The sequence below is a fragment of the Panthera tigris genome, chromosome B1 (assembly GCF_018350195.1).
Source record: "Panthera tigris isolate Pti1 chromosome B1, P.tigris_Pti1_mat1.1, whole genome shotgun sequence".
Taxonomy (NCBI): Eukaryota; Metazoa; Chordata; class Mammalia; order Carnivora; family Felidae; genus Panthera; species Panthera tigris.
The window spans coordinates 202139032-202154253 of NC_056663.1; the positions used below are offsets into that span (position 1 = coordinate 202139032).

Sequence of the window (15222 nt, forward strand, 5' to 3'; positions counted from 1 at the left end):
TCAGGCCATTTTGACACAGATTATCCACTTGTCCCAAGTGGGCTCCATGCTCCTCCTACCCCCAGCCCCCAGCCTCCAGCCTCGTGACCTTTGCCTTCCTTGTTTCATGGCCCAAAAAGCTCTTCCTCAGCAAAGCTAGGTCCCTCATCTCAGGTCTTTTCTTCTGGCCACCCAGTCTGAACTTTCATGTCCTACCCCCACGCCTAACCCTTAGCATCCCCCTTCTCTGCTTTACTGTCTCTTCTTAGCCCTTATCACCGTCCACCACGCAATCTACTTAAGGTATGCTATTGAGGACCTGTGTCTTCACAACATTAGAGACACCTTGAAGAGAGGGGTTTATCTGTGTTATTCACAGTCATAATCCCAATAGCTACACAAGCACCTGGCATAAAATAAGCATTCAGTAAACATTTGGTGAATAAATGGATTTGTTTTAAATACTATATAAATATCCTATTTATCTATTTCCCATTAATAGTCATTTAATGTTCCTGGTTTCCAGTATTACAAATAATGTTACAACAAATATTCTTATAAATGTCTTCTTTACCACCATTTCTGCAGAGTGTAGACCTAGAAGAAGAGTTTTTGACCTGGGACATTGATGAGTACTTTTCACTTGTTCTCCAAAACCGTTGTCAGTTACCATGATTTCTTAAAATACAGCACACACACTGGGTGTAATTCCCTTGATAGGAGCCACTCAGGATTGCTTTTCACACGTACTGTTAAGTTTGTAGTCAAAAATAAGACACGTTCTCTTCCTTGAGTTTAAAACAACTTTGGTTAGTCAGAAGAAGAGCTCCATGGAGTGGAGAGGCTGAGAGTAAGCCAAATAAACGTAATTCACTTCCCTCTTAAAATCAGTTATAACCACAGGGCTCCAGAGTCTTCCGTAAGAGTCTTCCCAAACTCTTATACCACAGAGTTGCAGACACAAATGTGATGGTGAGAATCAGGCATTCATGTTGAGCAGGGGGTCTCTCAAAGGTACACTGTGGTCACTGCATTCAGCAGGAAGCTACCTGCTGAAGCTGGCCGAGCCACCATCAGCCCGGGTTCTACATGACTGAACAACAGCACTGCCACCCAGCTGGACCATCTGCCTGGACTCTTGCAGGACAGAAAGAACTTCTACTAAGTTGGAGATTACACTGGGGATCTATATGTTCTGTCAGTTCAGCCTACCCTAAATAATAAGGTGTGTTTTGATGAACAGGACAGCACTAGCACGGGACTTGGAATATTAGAAGATAAAAATGAACATGGCTGGATTTATCTGAAAATAAAATTGTTTATTAACATGCTCACCACTGACTTATGTTTAGTTGCAACATCACTTAGTCAACTCAGAAGACAGTAAGAACCACAAAGAAAAAGGACCTCTGCAAAGCACAAAGTCAACATGCTGAAACTTGCACATTTTATTTACTCATAAAAGAATTTCTTAGGCCCTGATGTCTTCTCTTATTTTATGTACAATTCTTATTATTTGGCTTTGATTTCCTATACCACAACAAATTAGAAACAGAAAGTTACTAAAGAAAAAAAATACTTGTAATAGGTAATTTATAGACAGATCTATGTGACAGCACCTTGAAAGAATATCCACAAAACAGCATAAAAAGGAAATGTAAGCATTCAAAGCACAGCATCGAGGCCACCTGGTATGGGGATAAAGAGGCACGTGCCACAGGCCTTAGAGCAGCTTTTAACATATGGAGGATCATAATATGCCCTTAGGTTATCCAAAAGAAATTAATTTAGGCTGTATTTAATAAAGGCAGAAAGGGTCCACTGTAGAAATGCCAATTTTAAAATGTCAATGCTCAAGGAAGTAAACCCTAAATGACTCAGACACCTCAGAGGCTAGAATACCATATTTCCTGGTTTCAGAGAGCAAAGGTTTCTATGTATTTCATGAAATAAATGTCTTTCATTGAACCAAAAGAAAAAAATCCACCAGTCCCTCTCCAAAGCCCTGGTGGCCTATTACCAGAAATACATGCATGAGGCTTCCAAGAAGGAGATTAAAGACATCCTCATCCAGTACAACCAGACCCTGCTGGTGGCCGATCCCCGGGGCTGTGAATCCACAAAGTTTGGCCGTCCTGGTGCCTATGCTCACTACCAGAAAGTTTACCAATAAGCCCATCATGAGGATCAGGGTTCACCTTTATAGTAAACAATTGTCACAGGACTTAAGGTTAAAAAAAAAAACAAACAGGATGGAAATTCTGACACCTGCTACAACACGGATAAACCTTAAGGGCATTATGCTAAGTGAAATAAGCCAGTCATCAAAGAGACAAATACTGTAGGATTCCACTTACCTGAGGTATTAGTAGTCAAACCATAAGAGACAGAAGCAGAATGGTGGTTGTCAGGGACTGGAGAGAGGGGAGAATGGGGAGTTATCACTGATGGGACAGAGTTTCAATTGGAGAAGATGAAAAGAGTTCCGGAGGTGGATGGTGGGGATGTTTGAATAACAATGTGAATGTTACTTAATACCACTAAAACCATTAAAATGGTTACTTAAAACCATTAAAAATGGTTAAATGTAGTTTACAACAACAAAAGTTTTTTTGAAAAAAAAAAACTACTCAAACATCATAAAGTCGCTTGTTGTTGACTATATCCATGGAATCTATAGCGATGTCCCTCTTTCATTTCTGAGATTAGTAATTTGTGTTTCACCCAAATTGTCCACTTCATAGTCACCCAGAAGTGAAAACAGATATGCAACAGTCCTGAGACACAACAGTCTTGATAAGGGTGTTCAACGTAACTGCTAATCCTGCCGGAAAGTCAGCACACAGAGCCATCACACTAGAATGACATATCCAGGTCCCAGCTTGCTCCTTTGGGAGACTCCAGGGCTATTTTTCTTCCTCACTGCATCCAGTGTCAACATTTACCTAACACAACCAAAGCAAGAGTCAGGGACCAAAAACCCCACTGGGCCTACCCCAGTTCTTTCTCATCCCATGATAAAATCACAGGGATTTTGTTATTTCACCAAACAGAAGAATGAAAAAGGAGGATGGAGAGGATACATCAGATTTCCCTGTAGGTACCTTACTTGATCAAGTCTGTTTCCACCAATACTTCCTGAGAAAGGCTATTGCAATGCAAAAGAAGCAGGGTGCACAATCTTAGAATAAAGGGTGGTCTGCCAACCACACAGATGTGCTTATTGAAAACTCAGTACAGTGTTTCGCTATTCCCACCCAACTATGTCAATGAAAATTTTCCCCTGGTAACTTCTGTCCCAGGAGAGACGGAACCCCAACAGATACTCTACTCTTCCATACCCTTAACTGCATGGTCCACACGGGGCTTTACTTACATACAAGTGCCCTCATCTTGTCTGGCTCACTGATGACCCATTTCCCTCATACCTCCCACAAGTCATCTTTTTCCAAGTATTTCTCTAAAAGGTCTGTGAAGAGGAAGGAAGGGATTGGTGAACAGGCAGCCCCAGTGCTCCTGATGCAGAAGAGCCAGCAAGGTATACCAGTCTCCACCAAGGAAGGGCACAGGCTGGGGCCGCAGGTGCTGAAGAGCCCTGGCCAGGACTCCAGGTTCAGTTTGGCCTCTGGCCCCCGAGCCAGAGTCCAGGACAATGATAGGTCACTTCCCAGAGCCACAGGCTGACGGGGAAGCAGCATACCCTTCCAGGCCGGGTTCTCCTTGTGTGAGTGAAAATGGCTGGTGATAGGATATCTATCCAGTGATGAAGCAGGAGCAAAGCTGTGACAGAAACAGAGCTGGCATCTCCTGTGTCATTTTCTTGGTAAAGTTCCCTAATTTCGATTTCCTGAGTTATACAGGCTCATCAATTCATATGAGCTCAAGTTAATGATTTTGGTGTACTGATTTAACTCTTCAGAAGAAAAATAGTGACAGCAAAACACTGCATGGTGTCCGTCCAGCACATCCTTCCAGGTTATCAGATTCTAGCCTTCCTTGTCTCTGAGATGTTGTGCAGCTTTCTGCAAACTGTGGGTGACAGGCAGACATGGAAGCTGTTTTGTCTGGTAGCTCCCATGTACTTCTCTTCCCTCTGTAGGAAAATCAGTTTGCCTGGATTTGCAACAATTCCTTTTGCCATGTAAACTTGAGCCTTTTGACTTCATTTGAATTGATTATAACATCTGCCTGGTTCCCTATGTATGAGTCAAATAAAACATATGTTCATTTTAATTTTATCTATATGAGCATAATTTTACCTTTCTCTAGCAATTTTAAGATTCCTTATTCCTAGCCAAGCTATATCCATGGCATCGGTAGTGATGTCCCTTTTAATTTCTGGTATTAGTAATTTGTGTCTTCTTTTTTCCTTAGTCTGGTTAGAGGCTTACAGATTTTACTAATCTTTCAAAGAGTCAGATTTTCACTTTATTTCCTATCTTTGGTTTCACTGATTTCTACTCTAATAGTATTCCTCTTCTTTTGATTTGCTCTTCTCTTTCTAGTTTCCGCGGTGGGAGCTTAGATTACTGATTTTAGATCTTCTGGGGTTTTTTTTAATTTTTTTTTTAAATTTTAATGTTTATTTTTTTAGAGAGAGAGAGAGAGAATGAGCAGGGGAGAGGCAGAGAGAGAGAGAGGGAGACACAGAATCCAAAGCATGCTCCAGGCTCTGAGCTGTCAGCAAAGAGCTCGATGCGGGGCTCTAACCCATGAACCATGAGATCATGACCTGAGCCGAAGTCAGAGGCTTAACCAACTGAGCCACACAGGCACCCAAGATTTCTGTTTTAATATTTGCATTTGAAACTGTAAATTTCCCTCAAGCACTGCTTTTGCTATGTCCCACAAATTCTGATGTTTTGTTTTCATTTTCACTGAGTTCAGAGTATTTTTTTAGTTTCTCTTGAGATTTCTTCTTTGGCCCCCATATTATTTAGAAGTGTGTTGCTTAAACTCCAAATATTTGGGGATTTTCCAGCTGTCTGTTATGATTTCTAGTTTAATTCCACTGTGGCCTGAGAGCAGATATTGTATGATATCTATTCTTTTAAATTTGTCACCATGTGTTTTATGGCCCAGAATATGGACTGTTTTAGAGAACGTTCCATGTAACCTTGAGAATAATGTGTATTCAACTTCTCCTTGCAGTTCTATCAGTTTTTTCTTCATGTATTCTGACTATATGTTGTTAGGCACATACACATTAAGGATTGCTACATCTTCTTGGAGAATTGACCCTTTTATCATTATGTAATGCCCCTCTTAATCTTTGATAACTTTCTTTGCTCTGAAGTTTAAACTGTGTGAAATTAATATAGGTACTCCCACTGCCTTTGATTAGTGTTAGCATGGAATACTTCTCTCCATCTCTCTCTCTCTTTTTTTTTTTTTTAATTTGAATTCAAGTTAGTTAACATACAGTGTGGCCTTAGCTTCAGGAGTAGAACCCAGTGATTCATCTCTTCCATAAGCATCCAGTGCTCATCCCAAAAAGTGCCCTCCTTAATGCCCACCACCCATTTAACCCATCTCCCTACCCACCACCCCTCCAGCAGCCCTCAGTTTATTCTCTGTATTTAAGAGTCTCTTATGGTTTGCCTCCCTCTGTTTTTATCTTCTTTTTCCTTCCCTTTCCCTATGTTCATCTGTTGAGTTTCTCAAATTCCACATGAGTGACATCATATGATATCTGTCTTTCTCTGACTTATTTCATTTAGCATAATACCCTCTAATTCCATCCACATTGTTGCAAATGGCAAGATTTCATTTTTTTTTTTCTCATTAAACTTTTGTTTTAATGGGTCTCAAAATTCTGTGACAGATTTTTGGTCAAAGTTGTTTCCATTAAAAAGTACTGATTTTAAAAACTAATAACTTAAAACTGCCACACACAAAAAAAACAAATGGTCCACAAAACATTCTCCTTTCCTTCTGAAGGTTTTACGATGCATTGTTATCATTAACCAGTCTTTTACTATTAAACTTAAATGGCCAATTGACACAAACAGTTCTGAGACCGTTCTTCCACCACTGATTAAGACTGGGGTGGCAGGTATTGGGGATAATATTCATTTAGCCTTCTGAGCTTTCTGGGCAGACTTGGTGACCTTGCCAGCTCCAGCTGCCTTCTTGTCCACTGCTTTGATGACACCCACAGCAACCGTCTGTCTCATGTCACGAATAGCAAAACGGCCCAGAGAAGGATAGTCAGAGAAGCTCTCAACACACATGGGCTTGCCAGGAACCATATCAACGAGGGCAGCATCACCAGATTTTAAGAACTTGGGACCATCTTCCAGCTTTTTTCCAGAACGACAGTCAATCTTCTCCTTTAGCTCAGCAAACTTGCAGGCAATGTGAGCTGTGTGACAGTCCAGCACAGGTACATATCCGGCACTGATTTGGCCTGGATGGTTCAGGATAATCACCTGAGCTGTGAAGCCAGCTGCTTCCATTGGTGGGTCATTTTTGCTATCACCAGCCATATTGCCATGACGAACATCTTTGACAGATACGTTCTTGACATTGAAGCCCACGTTGTCCCCAGGTAGAGCCTCACTCAAAGCTTCATGGTGCATTTCAACAGACTTTACTTCAGTTGTAACATTGACTGGAGCAAAAGTGACCACCATGCCTGGCTTAAGAACACCGGTCTCCGCTCGACCCACAGGGACAGTACCAATACCACCAATTTTGTAGACATCCTGGAGGGGCAGACGCAAGGGCTTGTCAGTTGGACGAGTAGGTGGCAGAATGCAATCCAGAGCTTCAAGCAGTGTGGTTCCACTGGCATTGCCATCTTTACGGGTGACTTTCCATCCCTTGAACCCAGGCATATTAGCACTTGGCTCCAGCATGTTGTCACCATTCCAACCAGAAATTGGCACAAATGCTACGGTGTCGGGGTTGTAGCCAATTTTCTTAATGTAGGTGCTGACTTCATTAACGATTTCCTCGTATCTCTTCTGGCTGTAGGGTGGCTCAGTGGAATCCATTTTGTTAACACCGACAATAAGTTGTTTTACACCCAGTGTGTAAGCCAGAAGGGCATGCTCACGGGTCTGCCCATTCTTGGAGATACCTGCTTCAAATTCGCCAACACCAGCAGCAACGATCAGGACAGCACAGTCAGCCTGAGATGTGCCCGTAATCATATTTTTGATAAAGTCTCTGTGTCCTGGGGCATAATGATGGTCACATAGTACTTGCTGGTCTCGAATTTCCACAGGGAGATATCAATGGTGATACCACGTTCACGTTCGGCTTTCAGTTTATCCAAGACCCAGGCATATTTGAAGGAGCCCTTTCCCATCTCAGCAGCCTCCTTCTCAAATTTTTCGGTAGTTCTTTTGTCGATCCCACCACATTTGTAGATCAGATGACCAGTAGTGGTAGACTTGCCCGAATCTACATGTCCAATGACGACGATGTTGATATGAGTCTTTTCCTTTCCCATTTTGGTTTAGGGTTAGCGGTGGTTTTCACGACACCTGTGTTCTGGCGGCAAACCCGTTGCAAAAAAGCAAGATTTCATTTTTTTCATCATCCAGTAGTATTCCATTGTGTATGTATACCACATTTTTCTTTATACATTCATCAGTCAATGGACATTAGGGCTCTTTCCATAATTTGGCTATTGTTGATAATGCTGCTATAAACTATGGGGTGCATGTATTCCTTTGAAAGAATATTTTTTATCCTTTGGATAAATACCTAGCAGTACACTTGCTGGCTCATAGGGTAGTGCTATTTTTAATTTTTTGAGGAACCTCCATACTGTTTCCAGAGTGGCTGCACCGGTTTGCATTCCCATCAGCAGTGCACAAGAGTTCCTCTTTCTCCGCATCCTCGCCAACATCTGTTGTTGCCTGAGTGGTTAATTTTAGGCATTCTGACAGGTGTGAGGTGGTATCTCATTGTGGTTCTGATTTGTATTTCCCTGATGATGAGTGATGTTGAGCATCTTTTCATGTGTCTGTTAGCCATCTGGATGTCTTCTTTGGAAAACTGTCTATTCATGTCTTCTGCCCATTTCTTCACTGGATTATTAGTTCTTCGGGTGTTGTTTGGCAAGTTCTTTATAGATTTTGGATACTAACCCTTTATCTGATTTGTCATTTCCAAATATCTCCTCCCATTCCATTGGTTGCCTTTTAGTTTTGCTGATTGTTTCCTTTGGTGTGCAGAAGCTTTTACCTTGATGAGGTCCCAGTAGTTCATTTTTGCTTTTACTTCCTTTGTCTCTGGAGACATGTCAAGAAGTTGCTGTGGCTGAGGTCAATGGGTTGATGCCTGTTTTCTCCTGTAGGATTTTGATGGGTTTCCTGTCTCACATTCAGGTCTTTCATCCATTTTGAACTTATGTGTGTGTATGGTGTAAGAAAGTGGTCCAGGTTCACTCCTCTGAATATCGCTATCCAGTTTTCCCAGCACCATTTGCTAAAGAGACGGTCTTTTTTCCATTGGATACTTTCCTACTTTGTCAAAGATTAGTTGGCCATATATATGTGGGTCTATTTCTGGGTTCTCTATCCTATTCCATTCATCTATGTGTCTGGTTTTGTGTCAATACCATACTGTCTTGATGATTACAGTTTTGTAATACATCTTCAAGTCTGGAATTGTGATGCCTCCAGCTTTGGTTTTCTTTTTCAACATTACTTTAGCTATTCAGGGTCTTTTCTGGGTCCACACCAATTTTAGGATGGTTTGTTCTAGCTCTGTGACAAAAGCTGGTGTTATTTTGATTGGGATTGCATCGAATGTGTAGATTGCTTTGGGTAGTATCGACATTTTAAACAATATTCGTTCTTCCAATCCATGAGCATGGATTGTTTTTCCATTTCTTTGTGTCTTCAATTTTTCATAAGCTTTCTATAGTTTTCAGTGTACAGATCTTTTACCTCTTTAGTTAGGTATATTCATAGGTATCTTATGGTTTTTGGTGCAGTTGTAAATGGGGTTGATTGCTTAATATCTCTCTCTCTGCTGTTTCATTATTGGTGTATAGAAAAGCAACTGATTTCTGTACATTGATTTATATCCTGCGACTTTGCTGAATTCATGGATCAGTTCTAGCAGTTTTTTGTTGGAGTCTTTCCAGTTTTCCATGTAGAGTAGCATTTCATCTGTGAAGAGTTAGAGCTTGACTTCTTCCTTGCCAATTTGGATGCTTTTTACTTCTTTTTGTTGTCTGATTGCTGAGGATAGGACTTCCAGTACTACGTTGAAGAACAGTGGTGAGAGTGGACATCACTGTCGTGTTCCTGATCTTAGGGGGAAAGCTCTCAGTTTTTCCCCACTGAGAATGATATCAGCTGTGGGCCTTTCACACATGGCTTTTATGATGTTAAGGTATGTTCCTTCTATCCCTACTTTCTTGAGCGTTTTTGAAAGGATGCTGTATTTTGTCAAATGCTTTTTTCTGCACCCATTGAAAGGATCATACATCTCTATTTTTATCTACATGTGTTTTATATTTAAAGTGGGTTTCTTATAGACAACACGTAGTGGGGTCTTACTTTTCTGTCCACTCTGACAATCTCTGTCTTTGACTGTTGCACTTAGACCGCAGATATTTAAATATCATACAATACAGGCATACCTCAGGGACATTGTGGGCTCAGTTCCAGACCACTGCAATGAAGCATATATCACAATAAATACAAGTGGAATTTTTGGTTTCCCAGTGCATATAAAAGCCATGTTTACACTACTATACTGCAGTCTATTAAGTGTGTAATAGCATCATGTCTTTAAAAATGTACATACCTTAATTTTAAAATACTTTATTGTTTTTTTTTTCTAATTTTTTTTTTTAACGTTTATTTACTTTTGAGACAAAGAGAGAGCATGAACGGGAGAGGGTCAGAGAGAGAGAGGGAGACAGAGAATCTGAAACAGGCTCCAGGCTCTGAGCTGTCAGCACAGAGCCCGACGCGGGGCTCGAACTCACTAGCCATGAGATCATGACCTGAGCTGAAGTCGGACGCTTAACCGACTGAGCCACCCAGGCGCCCCTAAAATACTTTATTGTTAAAAAATGCTATCATCTGAGGTTTCAGTAAGTCAATCATTGATCACACATCACCATAAAAATTATAATAATTTTAAAGTTTGAAATGTTACAAGAATTACCAAAATGTGACACAGAAACATAGAGAAAAAAATGCTGCTGGAAAAATGGCACCAAAAGACTTGCCACAGGATTGCCACAAACCTTCATTTTGTAAACAGTACAGTGTCTGCAGAGCACAAAACAAGGTATGTCTGTAGTTGGATTAATCTCCACCATATTTTTACTAGTACTTGTCATCCTTATCTTTGTTCCTCTTATTGTCTTCCATGTATATATCTGTTCCCTGTTAGCTGATAGCTGATAGAGCAATTAAGAATAAGACAAACAAATCTTCACTTTACCTTCACTTATTCATTTTCTGATGCTCTTCATTTCTTTATATGTAAAGTTTCTGAGTATATTATTTTCTTTCTCTCTGAACAATTTCTTTTAACGTTTCTTGAGAGGCAGGTCTACTGGCAACACATTCCCTTGGTTTTTGTCTGGGTAAGTCTTCATTTCTCCTCACTTTTGGAGGATACTTTCACGGGGTACAGAATTCTAGGTTGGTGAGTTTTTTCTCCCAATACTTTAAATGTTTCACTCCCGTCTTCTTCCTTGCATGGTTTCTGAGAAGAAATTGGATATAATTCTTATCTTTGCTCCTGTACAGATGAAGTGTTTTTATCTGTGGCTTTTCTCAAGATGGCTTCCTTATTTTTTAGTTCCTGAAGTTTGAAGATGATATTCCTAGGTGTAGTTCTTTGGTATTTATCCTGTTTCATGTTTTCAGAGCTTCATGAGTCTGTGGCTTGGTGTCTTACATCAATTTGGGTAAAGTCTCAGTCATTATTACTTTTAATACTTCTTCTGTTCCTTTCTCTTTCTGCTCCTCTCAGCATTCCTGTTATGCCTTTTACAGGTGGTTGTCCCACAGTTTTTGGATATTCTGTCCTAATTTTGTTCAGTCTTTTTTTCTCCTTGCTTCTGTTTTAGGAATTCTCAGTTATTATCCTCAAGCTCAGAGATTCTTTCCTCAACCCTGTCCAATCAATTAATGAGGCCATCAAAGGGATTCTTCATTTGAAAAAAAAAAAAATTAGGGGCACCTGTGTGGCTTAGTTGGTTAAGCATCCAACTCTTGATTTCAGCTCTGGTCATGATCCTAGGGTTGTGGGAGCAAGCCCTGCGCTAAGCGTGGAGGCTGCTTAGGATTTTCTCTCTCCCTCTTTGCTCCTCCCCAGCTTGCGCAGTCTGTCTCTCAAAATAAACGTTAAAAATTTTTTTTCTTATTTGACAGCAAGATAACAAGCAAGCAGGGGGAGGGGCAGAGAGAGAGAGAGAGAGAGAGAGAGAGAGAGAGAGAGAGAATCTTAAACAGGCTCCACGCCCAGTGTAAGGCCCAACATGAGACTCCATCACACAACCATGGATCATGACCTGAGCAGAAATCAAGAGTCAGATCCCCAGCAAACTGAGCCACCCATGTGCCCTAAAAGGATTCTTTGTTATTGTTTTGGTTTTTCTTACCACTAACATTTCTTTTGATTTTTAGAATTACCATCTCTCTGCTTATGTTGTGCATCCGTTTTTGCATGGTGTCTACTTTTTCCATTAAAGCACTTAGAATATTCAGTTTTAAAAAATTCCTGGTCTGATAATTCCAACACATCTGCTTTTACTCTGCTTGGTCTGGGAGGTCATGACAAGAGTTCAAAGGAGAGGGATGACATCTTGACTTAAATTTTAATAGGATCACTCTGGCTTGTATGTTAAGAACAGACTATAAGGTCAGAAAGCCAAAAGCTGAAACCAAGTAGCAGTCAACTGCAGTCTTCCAGGTGAGAGAGGTTGATGGTTTGAGCCATGCTGAAAGCAGTGGAGGCAATGAGAAGTCAGATTCTTTATATTTTGAAGGGAGATCTAAAAATATTTGTCCAAGGGCTGGATGTGGGGAATTGAAAGTAAGGAGTTAAAAGTCAACTACAAGATTATTGGCCTGGGTATTAACTGAAATACAGAAGGAAAAAATTGGTGTACGTGGGTGTTAAGAGTTTAGTTTTGAATGTGTGTGTGTGTGTGTGTGTGTGTGTGTGTGTGCGCGCGCGCACGCATGCACCTATGAGGTTTTCCAAGTCAAGTGGGCAATATCAAGTGGGCAAGTGGAGAATGAGCTGCAGTGCAGTGGACAAGTCCAGTCTGCGGATTTCAATTTGAGAGATCACAAGAGAGTGAGTGTGGATAACGAAGGTGAGATTCCACGGCCTGAGCCTTCAGAATACTTCCATGTGAAGAGGTCCAGAGAATGAGGGGCGACCACTCAAGCAGTCTGAGAAGGACAAGCACTGAAACAGCAGAAAAACACAGAGGCTGGTCTAAAAGGACATATTGACTCAGGAAACCCCCATGATGGGCTATGTCAAGGGCAGCCCACAGGCATAGTAAAATGAGGACTGAGAATTGACCCTGGTGATCTGGACAAGGGTGGTTTTAGGGAAGTGGTGGAGGGGAGAGCTCAGAACCCAGCACATAATTCACTGACAATTTCCTGTTTAAAGAGTAAATGACACACACACAATAGTGCTCACACCATGCACATCCAAACACAGGGCATCATCCACATTTCACTAAATGTAGCAGCGCACACAGACAGACCCTGTGCCACCTGGGTAAGCTATGGCTACAAAAGACCCCCTTCTCCCTAGACAACGCTCCCTGGCTTGGTCTGAAGAAGAATATCACCAGGTGAAAGACAGAAGAATGGGGTCTCCACAGGTGTCTCTGTCACTTTGGACTGCTATAACAGAATACCATAGTCCGGGGGGCCTGAACAGCAAACACTTACTTCTCAGAGTTCTCTTACTTCTCAGAGATCAAGGTGCCAGCAGATTCACTGACTGGTGAGGGCCCTCTTGCTGCTTCGTAGATGGCTATCTTCTCATTATGTTCTCACATGGCCTTTCCCTGCTGCGTGCACTCGAAGAGAGATCTCACGTCTCTCCCTCTTTCTATAAGGACACTAATTCCATCATGAGGCCCCCACCCTTATGACCTAATGCAACTACAATTATCTTCCAAAGGCCCTACCTCCAAATGCCATCACACTGGGGATTAGAGCTTCAATTATTAAATTGTGAGAGGACAGAAACTTTCACTTCACAGCGGCAGGCTTGGGGCACACATGCCGGTGAACCTGAGCAGCACCTCCCGTGCACGCTCTCTCAAAATAAATAAACTTAAAAAAAATCTCAAACAAATAAAAAATGTCACACTTAAGATGTTAACTAATGGAACCATTGTGATTATCATTTCTCTCCCTTCCTGCGGTTATGTTACTGTAATACTCAAGTTGACCAATGCATAATGTGAAATGAAGAGCCTTGAATGTTCTTCATACACAACCTCAACTACCTATCATTCCTATAAGGTAAGCAAGTCATGGAAAATAATTTTACACACAGAAAAATGAAGTATCGACAGACCTAGTGTCTTCAAATGCTGGAGTGGCCCCCCCTGGGAAACGACAGACCTTGGAGACTGGACGACCTTTCTGCCCCTCCCCCCACAAGATCACAGCTCATCTCTCATGTTTTAAACTCAAGCTTAACGAAGAAAAGATTCCTTTGAACTAATTTAATTTTGAAATGCTTCTGCATTTATGGTAAAATATAAACAAAGCACAGGGCTATTTGCTGCTTTTTTGGTTTCAAATCATTTCCACTTACGTTCAAAGATGAATATAAATGATCAGTATTGCGGTTTTCCCCAATCTTTCTTGCTTGTGTTCAACTGCATTACTATAGCCAGTAGTGGCCATACTTTTGGAAAGCTTTATATTATACATGCATCTCACAGGTACATATCTTCTCAGGTAATAAGGCATTTGAAAAGCACATGATTATAAGACCTAAAGCCAGGGTGCTTGGATTTGATCTGACCCCACTGTTCACTTGCTGTGTGATCTGGGCCCAGCTGTTAGCTTCTCTGGACTGTTTGTTATTTTTTAATTTGCAAACAGAATTACTAAAACTATCTTCTTAAAGAGTCATCAGAATGAAATGAATTATTATATAAAAACAGAGGTTCGTACATTTCAAATAGTCAAATATTAGCTATTATGATTATATAAGACTATCAAGCCAAAGGAAAAATGGTAGCAAAATACATACCAAAAAAAGTCCCATAAAATGTAAAATAGGGACTAAAACTTAAGTACTAAAAGAATGAGATTATTAGACTGGATAAACCAGCAAAATCCAGCGGGATGTTGTTTACAAGAGACATCTGAAGCATTCAAAAAATACCAAAAGGCAGAGAAAAACAGCACAAATTAGCGGGGGCAAAAGAAAAAAAAGCAGGTATAATAACAGACATGCCAGATGAAAATACAATTTAAGGCAAATGCACTGGTAGGGATAGAGATGCACCTTACATAGTAATAAAAAAAAATAATAACCAACAAGAAGATACCAAAATCATTAAGTAGTAAATACTTAACAGTGTCTTGAAATAAAAATCAACCAAATTAGGGAAATCAAATTTGATAAATCCACAGCCTTAATGGGAGATTTTATCAAACCTTTATCATAAACTGATTAATCAAGCAGACAAAAAGCAATAAAAATAGAGGCTATTTATATAATAATATTACAAATTTGACCTAATAGATAATTGTACAGGGTCTTACCCAGCAAATAAAAAACACATATTCCTCCTCAGGACAGGTAAAACAGTTATAAAAATTGACCACGTACAGACCACAAGGTATATTTCAACAAATATCAAAACATTATTATCCTTAACACCATATCTTCTGATCATATATAATTAAATTACCACCAATAAAAAAGATCATTTAAAAAGGTGCCACAAGTTTAGAATTTCTTAAAAATCACATTCAAATAATCAAGGTCTAACAAAGAAATCGCAATGAAAATCAATAAACATAACTGAAATGAAAAACCTACATTAAAAAAATCTTGCAGGCTCCTGTTAACACAATACTTAAAACTTAAGAGTTTTGGGGCGCCTGGGTGGCGCAGTCGGTTAAGCGTCCGACTTCAGCCAGGTCACGATCTCGCGGTCCGTGAGTTCGAGCCCCGTGTCAGGCTCTGGGCTGATGGCTCGGAGCCTGGAGCCTGCTTCTGATTCTGTGTCTCCCTCTCTCTCTGCCCCTCCCCCGT

At 40.6% G+C, this 15222-nt stretch overlaps 1 protein-coding gene and 1 pseudogene across 1 annotated transcript in view; both read right to left on the bottom strand.

Moving 5' to 3' along the window:
* Positions 1-15222, bottom strand: part of GRK4 (G protein-coupled receptor kinase 4) — a 96352-nt gene that overhangs the window by 69980 nt on the left and 11150 nt on the right. The gene's annotated exons all lie outside the window — the stretch shown is intronic.
* LOC102970274 lies at positions 5794-7453 on the bottom strand (annotated as a pseudogene).